Source organism: Monopterus albus, unplaced genomic scaffold, assembly GCF_001952655.1.
Source record: "Monopterus albus unplaced genomic scaffold, M_albus_1.0 scaffold31.1, whole genome shotgun sequence".
NCBI classification, from domain to species: Eukaryota; Metazoa; Chordata; class Actinopteri; order Synbranchiformes; family Synbranchidae; genus Monopterus; species Monopterus albus.
The window spans coordinates 2,916,098-2,928,952 of NW_018127911.1; the positions used below are offsets into that span (position 1 = coordinate 2,916,098).

Here is a 12,855-nt window from a genome sequence, read left to right on the forward strand (position 1 = left end):
TGGCAGTTGATGATGGAATTGTAGATTGTGTTTGTGTTGAACTGATGTGACCTTTACAACAGAGATGCTCTGTGCTGTCGACAACAGCACTGTCATGCTTTTATATGTGTTCAAGCCAGAAGGATTTGACTGAACCTACTCGCTCTGTAGCCACAGTGGAATAGAATAATTTATTCATAACAACATGTTACAGAGTAAAAATATCCAAGTCATCCATGTAATGAACAGATAATAAATAGTTAATAAATGAAGATACAATAGGAGACAGAGATAAAAGGAAATGCAGAGTTTCTAGTGTGTAAAAAAAACTTTCAACGCATGCACTAATGTCAGGAGATGTGAGCATTAAATGTTTTTAGCAGAAGTGTGTTCTTTAACTAAGTCTATGACATTTAATAGTAATTGCAAAATGTCTTTGGCCTCTGGTAAACAGCAACACAGAGACTGTATTAATGCTTTCAGAGAGACTGTACTCACAACAACAAAAGGGAGAAATTGTTGTTTGCTAATGCCTCAATGCCTGTGTTTACATTCACCAGATATGTGCGCTGAGACCTAGTTATTAGGCCCCACTGTTTCCTACCCAGAATCACTGTCGTGTTCTTTTTATCCATCACCATGATCTTTTCCCATCTTTTCCTAAGAGGCTTAACAAAACAATCACAACTCAAGGTCATCCTATGAACTTTTAGCAGAGCTTTCAGCTGTATCACATGGCCAGTGGATGGAGATTGATCATTTGCCAAGAGATGGATCTGTTGACATGCAAGCTCAGCTGCTCTTTAGCCTAGCTCCGCACGGAGGTGACAGCTATGTAGTGAGCTAAACACACTTCCGATAAAGCTGAAGACAGGTGTTGACCTTTGATGGGAAGCAGTGGTGAAAAAGAGATACCAAATTTAATGATGGTGATTAAAAATCTGAAAAATATGTGATACCAAAAGCGGTCAAAGGATTTTGGGTAATTTTCCCCAAATCCAGATAGACACATGATGCATACTGCTGTTTGCAGAAACACATGATGACTTATTTTACTGTGAATAATCGATCAGGCTTGATGTCACCCTTCTTTTTCAGGACCACAGAGGCCCAGAACGTTTTATTACCAACACACTAGTATACTGGCTAGCTTGGTTAGCAGTAAACCAACCACAGGGAACCTAAATTCACTCAGTGTGGAATCAACAATACCACAGCATCTATAATACAAGGAGGACACACAGATAACACACCAACAAAGACTTTGGTGGAATAAAGGATGCCTGTCGATATTTGCCAGGTCACACTGTGGCATGTAGACAGGTTAGTCACATTTTCGTCTTGTTGGTACAGAACCTGGAGGCTCAGATGATGAGAAGTCAAGGCACAACTGAACAGAGATGATCAGAAACCTGGATATTGTTAGAACCATGTAGAGGCATATGAATTAACAGGTTTCCATGTAAATGTCATCCCCTAGAGTGCCAGGATGTGTATGAATGTGTCATTCTCAATGTCAGTTTAACTGTAAATGCTACACAGCTCTACCTGTAGAAATAAATCCACATATAAGCAGCTGTTATCATAGCACTTTCAGGACTTTTTACCCATGTCCAACTAAAACTAAACATTAACATTACTCAAACTCACTTAATCAGGACAGTTTTTCCTACTAACACATTACAACTGTTGAGCTGATTATGAATATGATTTGTGAGAACCGGTGTTGACAGATCACATTAACTGCGTTATACAGAATCTAATTGGACCCCCACCCAGTCTGACTAGTGATGACATGTATAGCCATATGTTGTTGGTGTCTAGGTGGTGTCCAGAAAACAATTTGGGCCTCATGGACAACTGGAAAACCTTTTGGGGAAAAACTGATTGGAGGAGATGGCATCCATCCCACTTCAGAAGGTGCGGCTCTCATATCTAGGAATATGACTGGGTTTATTAGTCAGCCTAAACTGTGACATCCCAGAGTTGAGATCATGATGCAAAGTTGCAGTCTAACATGCCTCTCTGCAGTCGCTTTGCAGCTGGCCATTGACTCCTTGTAAAATCCAGAATAGAATTTATAATCCTTCTCCTTATATACAAAGCCCTTAATGACAAAGCTCCCTTGTATCTTTAAGACATCATGATGACATCCCAACAGAGCACTTTGCTCTCAGAGTGCAAGTTTACTTGTGGTTCTTAGAGTCCACAGAAGTAGAATGGGAGGCAGAGCCTTTAGCTAACAAGCTCCTCTCCTTTGGAACCAACTCCCAGTCTCAGTTCTAGAAGCAGACTCCCTCTCTGCCTTTAAGATTAGACTTAAGACTTTCCTTTTTGATAAAGCTTAGGGCTGACTCAAGTGACCCTGAGCCTTGCCCTAGTTATGCTGCAATAGGCCTAGCCTGCTAGGGGTCCTCCCATGATGCTCTGAGCTCCTCTCCTCCCCTTCCTGCTCCTCTTTTTCCAATTTATTTTTATATGCCACCATTACATGTCATTAACTGTGTCTCCTCTCGCCCATAGTGTCCTCTCTCTCTCCCTGTACCTTTCTGCAGGTAGTCCTGGCTCTGGAGCTCTATGTTTCTGATGAGCAGTCACCGGCCACATTAACCTGCCCAGTGTTTGTTTGCTGTTGTGTTTGTTGTGTCTTATTGCTTCCATTTTCTCTCTCCTCTGTCCACTCACCCCGGCTGGTTGAGGCAGAAGGCCGCCCACCAAGATCCAGGGTCTGTCGAAGGTTTCTTCTGTTAAAGGGAGTTTTTCCTCTCCACTGTCACCAAGTGCTTGTTCAAGGGGGAGTTTTGGGGGTTTCTCTATAACACTGTAAGGTCTTATTATGTAAAGTGCCCTGAGATGATTTTTGATGTGATTTGGCACTGTACAAATACAACTGAATTGAACTGAGTGGAACATTCACATCTGACTTTGGCAACTGATGATGTCACTAGTGTGATGCCCACGGCAGACATACTGTTAACTCTGATCACATACTCTGATCACTGCATGGTTTATCTCATCCCAACCTACAGGGAGAAACTTAAAGCCTGTGGTCAAAACAATGAAGAGATGTACTGAGCAGGCAGAGGCAGAGCTACAGGCCTGCTTTGACTTCACAGATTGAAGCATATTTGAGGCTACAGACCTGGAAGAACTCACTGACACTGTGATGTCATACATCAGCTTTTGTGAGGATGTGTGCCCACCAAAACCTTCTGCACATATGACAACAATACACTCTGGCTCACGGTAAAACTCAAGCGGCTTCATCGTGCCAAAGAGGAGGCCTACAGACATGAAGACAAGATCCTGTACAGGCAGGTCAGGAACACATTGACAAGGGAGATCAGAGTAGCAAAGAGGAGCTACTCTGAAAAGATGAAAAACCAGTTTTCAGCCAGCGACCCCTCATCTGTGAGGAGAAGCCTGAAAAACATCACTAGCTACATCACAATGGAAGACCATCAACTGGCAGACAGTCTTCAATGACAGAAGAGAGAGACAGAAGAGCCCCTCCACCACCATATTCAGCAGTAAAGTTCTTTAGGTTCCTGGAATCCACAATCTCCCAGGACCTGAAGTGAACATCCAACATCAGCACCATCGCCAAGAAGGCACAGCAGCGTTTGTACTTCATGTATCAGCTCAGGAAGTTCAACCTGCCTCAGGAGCTGCTGATAATGTTCCACCCTGACAGCCCTCCCCCACCAACCCCTCTAAAAACCAGTCACACTTGCAATAGGGACTTTGATATAATGACAAATGGTTAAATCCAGCATCTGAATTATTGACTGGAACTAAAATGTGAAGACTGCAATCCTGTGAGATGAGAGTTGAGTGGAAGCTGCTCTACAGTCTAATTGCCCCTGCCTACCTGCTCATTTTTTTTCTACCAGCCCTGTGTTGAGTGTTACAAAACACTGATGAACTCTACAACACTCTACAACACAATTTAAGTGTTCCAATAATTAATGCCCACAGAGATTGTCAAGATAATGCACTGCACACTGCACAACAATAAGCTGCATTAATTCAAGAGACTTAACCACCAGGTCTGGTCACATTGCTTAATTGCAGTGTCCTTGCAGTTGGCATAGTCTGAAAAATTGTTTTATGATATTCTACCCTCTCACTGGAGGAGAGTACTGAGGCAAGTGCAGGTTTTGTGGCTCTGGAGAGAATATGCAAATGTGTGAAGATGGAGTTTATGATCCAGAACTACTCTGTTCAGAGATGGAACAATAAGTGACAGCGGTGGAAGTCAGGAAGAAAGAATTTGCAAAGTATTTGTGAAATGAAAGTCAGAATAATGAGACCTGTGTCTCAGCCGGATCGCTGCAGTAACACGGCAATTAAGACAAATGTGTCAAACTAGATGGCCGTTTGGCTAATGGTATGCACCCAAACTTTGTCACTTGATGAGGCAGCTTGTAAGAACAAATCTGTGTTGTTTGCATTTCTGTCAAATATCTTTGCTGATGACATTAAAATAGATGCTCTGGCAATCCTATGTCCCAGATGTTTCACATATATTCAACTGATGTGTACATACAGTATGTTCTGAGATAAAGATAATGCGGCCTGGATTAGATTTGTTATAACATAAACCTAATGTTTCTATTGAATGTACCTGTCAAGAAAAACAAGACATTTTAAAACCACCATTATATATCTTGCCAAAGAAGGACAAGAGTCCCAGTAAAACTAGAGACATAGATCATTACCTTATTTTAACATGCTTGATCAGCACACCTACAATTTGCCCTTTTCTGTTTTCAAGTATATGTGTTTATCTATGACTGTACTGTATACAAGAATTTTGTATCATTATGTGGAGCCCCTTTCTAGGGGTTAGACCACATTTTACATGTATATGTGTATTAACCCACTATCTTTCCCGAGACTTAACCTAGCCTTATGTTTCCCATGAAAACATAAGTGGTAAAACAACTTAGTGTCATGATCCCAGTTTTTGTCCTGTCTCCACCCAATGGATTTCTTTTGTATTAAACCCAGTCTCAGTTTTTAACTGGGTTCCGTTTGGCCGTGCTGGCATGCCACCTGTTACGTGGCATGGACTGCAGGCCACCAGTGAAGTCAGCTGACAAATGATGGATGGTAATTAGAGAAAATATCTTTTTATATTAAACAATCAATCAATTAATCAAAATTTATTTATATAGCACTTTAAAAGCAACGTCTGGTCGACCAATGTACTTTACAAAGGCAATGTAAAAACCAGAATAAATAATATCAATAGAGAAATAAAACAACATAGAAACATAAAGACACGAACTACACAGAATCAACAGTTAAAAGAAGGAAGCATCAGACAATACTATGTATTAAAAGCCAAAGTGAATAAATATGTTTTAACCAGTGATTTAAAAGTTGTCAAGTCTGTAGATGACTGAACATTAAAAGGTAAACCATTCTACAATTTAGGAGCTGCAACAATAAAAGCACAGTCGCCCCAGCATTTGTATCTGGCCCTGGGAAGCTCTAAAAGAAATTGGCTTGAGGATATTAAGCAACACAATAACTCTGCTTTTCAGCTACACAATGGAGGACATTATATATCACTGACTGAAAACTGCCCCAAAGACCCCAGATACCAAGACACAATCAGTATACAGTATATCTTAATTGGTTTTAATTTCATTCCATGATGATTTTACACAACTATGGTCAAGTTATGAATTGTCATTTCACTTATTGTCATTTCAATCTGCAGACTTTATCATTCAGAGTTAAAAGTTACAGGTTACTGGTAGATGTTTCCCACAATCACCAGGTCAGTACATAAAATTTTATGGTTGGATGTTCACCATGAAGTGAAGGCTATGATTCACTAGCTGCTGTTCACCATCCTATCAGACTCCACATGCTTTTTTGTTGACTTGCTGCAATTTGCCGTTGCTTCAGGTCAGTGGCATGTGTCGTTTCATGTGCTGAATTTAAATGGAATAAAAACCACACCTATCCAGCATAAAACACCATCGTGCCAGTTGGGTAGTGGAGCACAGCTCCATTCCTCTCATTTTTATTACCCGCTTTACCCCAGTCCACCCACACTCACCTGCCTTTTATTAAGTGTAATCAACCACTCAATATTTAGATCAGCAGCCATCATTTACTCACTGCCAGATCATCTATCAAGAAAATGTCTCCCACTCAGGAGGCGGCTGTGGCTCAGGAGGTAGAGCGGGTCGTTTCCTAACCGAAGGATTAGCGGTGTGATTCCCGGCTTGTCCAGTCAACATGTCGAGGTGTCCTTGAACAAGACACTAAACCCCAAGTTGCTCCCGGTGATGTCACCGGTGTGTGAATTTGGGAGTGCGAATGGGTGAATGGCCGAATAATGTGTGAAAGCACTTTGAGTGTGCTGTAAAAACATAGAAAGGCGCTATACAAGTATAAGACCATTTACTCAGCATTCATTTTTGACCTGCTTACACCCTTGGATTTCAACCTGGCCTTTTCCCTCTTTCATCCACTGGATTCATTTTTGTTGGAACATTTTGCTCTCTCCTGATTTCTCAATAATACCTAACCCAAGTAGTTTTTTTTTTTTTTTATCTGGTATGCCTGAGATGAACTGTTTTTGCCCATGACAACATTTAAGCTTGTACCCTACTCTAACTTGTTGGCATGCCTGAAAGTCACTTTTAAATGTATATTCTGTGTTTAACTCCTGGTTGTCTGCAACTTACATGCTATTATATTCACATGTTTTATATTATCCATGCAGTTGTATTTTCCTGAGCCAGCCACTATACCTACGAGTTATTCTTACCTATATTTCAGCTGCTTGTCTCAGTATTACCCATCACACTGAACTGTGTTCTGGGTTGCCAGTATCACTTCCTGTGCAGTCATCTCTTTCTGTTTCCAGCTAGTATACTTACTGTCATTAGTTAGTATATCTGTGTGTTCCTGTTTACCTGCATGTGTACCAATAACATGCTTATCAGTTTGCCAGTTATTATTATTAAAGCACTGTTCACTTCATAACTTCCTAGACTTTTATTTCTATACTCCAGCACCTACATGAGCATATTTTGCATTCCATGTTTCACATATTTTCCATTTTAATTTTTAGCACAATTCCTAATAAAATAGAATGAGTGCATTATCTTTATGCTGATTATGTGGCTACCATAACTCTTCTGTTGCCTTGTTCTGGCAGAGTAAACATACCAAAGTGCAGACATATTGTTCTGTTCTAACCCTACAATAAACATGCAATCAGTACACACATTTGCACTTTCATCAAGATGTAGTAAAATTTGAACACACAGAGTCAGGGTGCCTTACATAACCATAAAGTAAGCCTGGCAGGAGCTGTCATCAAAAGTGTGCCTGCAGCCACCTTCTTGAGATGAAAAACAAATGAAACACTTTGAGGCTGAGTTGATTCCCTTCCCGTTATGCAGCTCCATCTGTCACTCCCAGTGACTTATTCCTAGCAAGAATGCTTTCCTGCATGACCTCCATGATGGCGCAGCAAGATGAACGAGGTGGGTATGGTCTCTGTCCTCTGTCTTCTCTGTGCCAAGGCAGCGGGGGCACCGAAGCATCGAGAACACCTGCAAACTGAGAGTAATGAGGCAGTAGGCCACACGGCCGCCCATCCTCCCCTGCACTAATCAATCCAGCTAGCCATTAAGGAAACCAAGGAGAACTGCAGCTAGTTAGAAAAAGTTGCAACTTCATACCACCATAAACCACTGTCTGCCTCCTGAAAGTGGTCATTGTAGCTTCTATACAATGGTCACCAGTTCCATTTTTACACTGCACATGCCATTGGCCACCCTCTTGACTTTTGGATTTCCTGTTGATACAATTGCTCCCTTTTACAACTGAAACGAATGATCTTAACCCTCTTCTTTCTATTCCCACCAGACCATTACTGGGGCCTTAAACCTAAAATTCAAGTCTCTTCACAACCAACAGAGTGAGCTCTCAAAGCAGGTCATAGCTGAATTATTTTTGTGAATCTTCTTGTAAACTAAAGCTGAGACTTTTAGGTAATTTGAAATTTTTTTCATCTTCCAACACAAATGCAGAGTTTAGTGTGTTAGCAGAGTTACACACTTCCTGAAAGATTTTTTTTTTCCAGACATGCTCAAGCAGGGGTTTTCATCTTATTACTCGAATGGTGTACACAAAAAGATGTTTTCATTTCAGCTGAAGTGTCCGTCTTCCTTCTATTTCACCCCTTCAATCTCACAGAGTCTTATTTTTTGCATTTGCATTCTCCTCCAGCCAGCCTTGAAGACAGAAGCCAGAAATCACTGAATGTCGCAAAATAAAATAAATAATAAAAAAATAATAAAATAAATTGTATATGTGTGTGTGTGTGTGTGTGTGTGTGTGTGTGTGAGACGCAGCTATGACATTCAAAGTGCATTTTTCAGGAGCTCTCTCCCCCAGCACAACTAGTAAGCATGGCTAATGGAAGTTTAATCAGCAACAAGAGAGGACAGCAGGCATAATGCAACAGATGATAAATAGAAGAAAGATGCAAATGGTATTTATTTTAGACAGGCCATGTTGACAAGGCTGATAATGCCTCCTCATGCAGTTTCTCCCTGAAGCTTCCTTTTGATGGCTCTGAGTGCTATGGCTCTGAGTGGTATGCACCATATTTCACAGCCTATCATTTCTGGAATAAATTGTGTTATTCATAGAAATGCTATAATTTTTTTCTGAATGTCTCTTGTCAGTGGTGCCTGGGCAACATGGCAGTTAGCCAGTATTAATAAAGAGCAATGTAAATTGCTCCAGTCATCACAAATCACCAGCACTTTAGAAGTGGAAATACAGTATGTAAGGGTCCTTCCAAATTCTCAGGACATCCAAATATTTTAAGACAAAGAATTTACATGAGTGTGTTTATATGAAACAATGTTGATAGAATGACTTTTTTCTGCATTTGTGCGTGTTGCAATTACACATTGAAACACATGAATCATGCATATGCAGCCTACACATGACGTGGATTCTGTACTTTATCTCTGCATAATCCCACTCTGGATTTCAGCAATGGTACAAAAATGTTTCATGAAATTGAGTAAAGCCTTTGTTTTAAATATCTATCCAAAGTAAGCTTAAGATAATTGTCAGGACACATGCAGGTCTCTATCTCTCTCCATCTCTTCCTGTGGTTGTTTTCGGGTGTGGCAAGCTTCATTGTCCTCAGCTGAGTGGTTGATTGGCACGCTGACTGGCACAGCTGCGGTCACTCTACAATCAAGCCTCACAGTATTTAGCCACAAAGCTGCTTCCTATCTTTTGGCAGTCTCTTCTGCTGCTTTTGTGGTCCACATGTTTGGGCAAACCTCTCCTGCGGCACTTTGGTGTTTGCCTTGCCCAACCTGATTTCTCCTGTGTTCCAGATCTGCATGTACAAATTGTTCTGCCTGGGCTGCCCTGCTCTGCCTCCCCTGCTTGAAGATGCTTGCTAGTTTTAGATTTCTTCTGTGGCTTTTCTCCAGTTCTCAGCTCACTCCAGTTGCCCAAGCCAAGCTATACCTGTCCAGTCTCAGTGAGTTCTGCTTCCTGCTCTAAGACACCCTTCCTTCTGACTTGCCTGTGCCAAGTGATTTCTACTCCAGTTCCTGCTGCTACTCTTCCTCCACCCTAGATGATCGAGTGGTCACCTGGTTATCCTTTGCCTGACTCTTCATCTACCTGTGGTTAATGGCCGGCCACCATCCTGCCAGACCAGAGTCCAGGAACCTATATCTCGAATGTTGCGGCTCCACCAGCACTACCCACCTCTGTGAGAAGCCTGCTATCCACTCCACTGTTTGCCAAGTCTTCACAGCTACTCCACTCCTCCAGCTGCTGCCTCCCCTACAGACAGTTGCCTGCTACATCTCTTCCATTTGGCACTCTTGACCCTCTTGTACAATAAAATACTTTAAATCTACCTGGTTCCTGAGTCCTGTAATTTGTGTCTAGTATCTCTGCAATTTAAGACTGATATTAACAATTTCCTCAGTTGGTGACATTTATAGTTTAATTACAAGTGACATCTAGATGCCAAATGTTAGTTTATACTAGTATCAACCTTTACGACGCAACACATTTGATAGGGGAATTGGGAATGGCAGAATTTTGTGAGAGTTGAGTTTAAACATCTGTGACCTTAGAAACTGTAACTGCTAAAATGATCTTCCCACAAGATCAAATGAGTAGCTGTTAGGGGGCTTTAAATGTCTTTTTATTTTGATGACCATCCAGAGACAATGCTGTGCCAAGTGCGTTTCCGCCTACTTGTTTTAGAAACACAATTTGCACAAACTACAGTTGAGATGCAAGAAATTATAAAAAATGACAATATACCAAAGCCATAGTTCCATGTTTTCCACCATTTGAGGTTAGTGCTCCAGCCTTCTTTTAAATGTGTTCTTTTGTGTCCTCTTCTGCAATAATTTAATGGAACCTAGCTGGAGAATTAGTGACATCGGCTGTTTATCACAATTTCGTATTTTCTGCTAATTTGTTTGGAAATTTGATTAAAATGTAAGCTACATATTGGTAGGACTCTGACTAATGTTGCAGTCACAACTTATTTCCAAGTAGCCCAAAAATAAGGTAGTGCAATTTTAAGAACTTATTTGCTTATTTGGGCTAAATTTGTTTCCCTGCAGCAGCAAGATCCAGGGCAGCTACTAATTGGACTGCTGATTATTTGTCTGAGCCAAGTTGTATTATTTATTTTTTTATTCGTTTTATTAGATGATTTTTTTTTACCCATGTAATGAAAGGGCTTCATTGTGTACCCTGAATCAAAATGCTTTCCTGCTGGCCCAGCATTTGTTCTATCCTGCAGCCCAGGTGCATCTGTACCACAGAGTAACACAGCCTGTCATTAGAACTAATATAGCTGTCAAGGTAGCTGCAGGACTGTTGTCTACACTCTAGTGTGGCTGAGGCAGTTCGCTTGTTAGGCCTGTTCCTCTCTTACGTTTCTTGTTTTTCCTCAGCTCCTTGAATCTGGCTGATACATTCCTGTCAGTACTGTACAGCTGCACAGAGCAGCAACCCTGCAGAGGTATCGCTAATCAAGTCTTGTCTTGGTCCTCAACAGCTAGCGGGTTGGACTTTGTTGAATAGCTTCACAAAATGTCGACACTGTCACACGTGTCCATGAGCTCGCAGCCCATGACAGGGGCTCATTAGATGTTTGGCACTACATACACACAGCTTCCATGCCTTATGTAATATCACCCTAAATTGAAAAAGGGCTTCTACAGCGTCATATAATCTTAAAAGTGTTGAATACATAAGGCTTTTTAGTTTGTTGTGCATCCTCGTAATACCCCCCCCCACACACACACACACACACACACTGTACAGTAAGTCCAGAAATGGAAAACATTCATTAGCCTCCAGTTACATGCTGCTGCAGATTTCTGGCTTGACATTGATGTATGATCTCTCATAAACACGTAAGAATTAAAAATAATAAAACACCACCCTCACTGTTGCTCAGAGACAGGTCTTCAGTGAGCATCCCGATTTCTAAATGAAGATGAACTAAGTGGAATCTACTGAGCATATTGCTCTGGGGGAAAAAAAAACAATGACAGAGAGGGAGCTTGCTGCACGATGTCCTGCTGAGATAACACAAGTTTCACTGTCATAATTTTCTTCCTTCATAACACCAAAATGGCAAATACAAAACAACCATACAAGAACTGCACTGCAGACAGACAAAAGCAAAAAAAAAAAAACATATGATACAATCTTATTGCTGATCAAACTAAGTTGTTCCAGACTTTGAAAGCTTTTTGTACTACTTTAAACGAATTCAAGAAAGTTGGTAAAAATCTTATTTCAGAAGTCAAACAACATGGACTGAGAATGGCTCACAGGGAAAAGAGGGTGATAATTGTGTTTGTTGGATGATTAAGAGGGTTTCCAGGAACAACTTGTGCTTCTGTGCCTTAGTAGCTTCCTGTTGATTAGAAAGCCATCCATTTTAATGGCTTTTCTTCTCCCTTTGTTAACTAGGCACCTCTTTATACAAGAAAACAGCACCCAAATGAATGGTAGGCTATTAAAAAGGAAATAATAGATCAGTATAACAAAACAAAAGGAGAAAAAAGCATGGAGGCTTATGAAGGTTTGAGATATGAAGATTTGTGATTGGCTCAAAGTAAACTAGTCACGCCAGAGGTGCTAATTTAGTTGAAAATAATCTTTCTAAATAATCACACACTGTAGAAAAATAAATAAAATACAATGTACCTGTTCTCCTGCTTCCCCACCTATACACTTATAATGCACCTATGGTTGTGATGAAAGGTGGTGCGAGCAGGTGTTATCTCTATTTTGGGTCAAATTGAGCACCAAAATTGCACTGAACTGTCTAATCTGCATAAACATGGGCTCAACTGCCCCTCTTGTCCCACCTCATTGTTAGAGTATTCATTTGTGAAAGGAAAACACCAACCACAGCAATGTACAAAAAAATAATCCACTTGTGCCTGAGGAAAGTTGCATACAAACTGGCATTGGGCTTGTTGCTAAATAGAGCCCTCGGTGTTTTTCAGATACACAGACTCCACCTGATCTCTGTTGTAGCTCTCTTTGTTAAAGCAGAATGCTTTCCTCAGAATGTTAACCGACATTCTGTGGACAGCATTTGATTTTGTGGAAACGTGTGGAGCTGGTGGACTGAAAGGTTCCCTGCTGCCGCTACAGATACAGAACAATGCCACGTGGGAATAATGTGTCCTCCGCCTCTGTCTGTCAGAACTCGACCAGCTCTCCCTCAGGAGAACCTTCAGCAGAAAAACAAGAGAGAAGCCTCCCGCAATACAAAATTACTCACCGTGCGAGTTTACCTCCAGACATAAGCTT

General features: G+C 41.0%; 1 long non-coding RNA gene across 1 annotated transcript; it reads left to right on the top strand.

Moving 5' to 3' along the window:
* The first annotated feature begins 9,252 nt into the window (after window positions 1-9,252).
* On the top strand, window positions 9,253-9,913 carry LOC109958305 (uncharacterized). Its single transcript, XR_002274657.1, has 2 exons — window positions 9,253-9,526; window positions 9,626-9,913. It is a non-coding gene; the product is annotated as an uncharacterized LOC109958305 (long non-coding RNA).
* Window positions 9,914-12,855: the final 2,942 nt, after the last annotated feature.